Source organism: Microtus ochrogaster, unplaced genomic scaffold, assembly GCF_000317375.1.
Source record: "Microtus ochrogaster isolate Prairie Vole_2 unplaced genomic scaffold, MicOch1.0 UNK32, whole genome shotgun sequence".
NCBI lineage: Eukaryota > Metazoa > Chordata > Mammalia > Rodentia > Cricetidae > Microtus > Microtus ochrogaster.
Window position 1 is genome coordinate 2,746,814 of NW_004949130.1, and position 1,690 is coordinate 2,748,503.

Sequence of the window (1,690 nt, forward strand, 5' to 3'; positions counted from 1 at the left end):
TGCGCCACCTCGGCCCAGCAATTTTCTAAGTGGCTTCTCAGTCTACAAAAGCTCTTCTGATTGTTGACTTTGAGCACGGGGAGTAGGCAGAGTGCCTTGGCCTAAGCACAGCCATTTTGACTTCAGACTCCATTTTACCTGTAGGGTAAAATAAAGTTTAAGCTCCCAAGCCCTAGGGGAGCTGAGAACTTTCCAATGGCTGACCAACCTCCTCTCTAAACTATAGAAATAGTTGTCATGCATCTTTAGTTCTTAAGAAACATGACTTTCCCAAGCCACAGAAGGAACAAATGAATCCGATTGGTTGAGCTGAAAGGCTTGCATTGTATATTGGTTGACCGTGATAGAACACACAAGGAAGCCCCTAATCTCTAGATCCTGATTGGTGGAGTTTTTAACTGTAACTTGGCAACACATGTTGGTAGATTTTATGCTTACAAACCCCACTTCTGCCCCTACTCAGGGCTGCCAGGAGAAACGAGGCTCCCGAGTCCTTGTCCTCCTGCCCTGATGAGCGGTGATTCACTAATGTGGCCAATTATTGGTCTTTGGAACCCATAAGCGTTGTCTCTCTTCCTTCCGGTGCCCTGTAATGGGCCAGGTATAACAGTTCATTCTCAGGGAGCGTTACTCCTGGGAGGGACCTCAGTGAATGTCACCATTCTGCAGTGGGGAAATCAAGAAATGGATGTATAGAGCCAGTTTCCACCCTGGCTAAGAAGAACTTGGATAGCAGCCCAGGCCTATTTGTGAAGTCACTGTCTTCCCTGGTAATTTTAGTTGTCCAAGAAAACTACAACTGGCTTTGCTCATAGAAAAGATATCAGAGCTGGAGAGATGGCTCAGAGGTTGAGAGTGCTGATTATTCTTCCAGAGGTCCTGAGTTCAATTCCCAGCAACCCCATGGTGGCTCACAACCATCTGTAACGAAATCTGGTGCCCTCTTCTGGCCTGCAGGCATACATGCAGACAGAACACTGTATACTAAATAAATAAATACATCTTAAAAAAGAATCTTGTTATTTTTTAAAGAGAGAGAGAGAGAGAGAGAGAGAGAGAGAGAGAGAGAGAGAGAGAGAGAGAGAGAGAAGATATCATACAGGTATGCTTGTTTCTTGATAGAAGGACTCCTTATGTGACCCAGGCTGTCCTCGAACTCCCAGCCTCCAGAGTGTCCTCCTGCCTCTGTCCCTGAGATCTGGTATCACAAGAGCCTGAGGTCTCCTGTTTTGTCACAGTCTTGTGTGTCCCAGGCTGGCCTTAAAGTTGCTACGAGCCAATGATGGCCTTGAATTCCTGATCCTCTTGCCCCAGCCTCCTGAGTGCCAGGATTACAGGTCTGTACCATTGCTGGCTGAACTCATTGCTGATGTGTTTAATCTGAAGGAAACTTGTTTCCCACAAGGAGTCATTCTCAGAAGCTCACACGACTTCCTACGTGCAGAAACCGCCCTCTCCAGCAGCCTCGAATAGCAGCTGCCGTTTTAGAGTCCGGATCATGTTCGTTACTCTTATCGTTCGTAGTTCTCTTTTCCCCCTTGCTCTCCCAGAGATCCGCCTGCCTCTGCCTCTAGAGTGCTGGGATTAAAGGCGTGCGCCACCAAGCTGGGTCTCAGTTGGTCTTTCTTAGCCAATCGACTGCTTGGACCTTGCCCTGGTGGATTCTAGGCAGATGCTCTACCACTGAGCT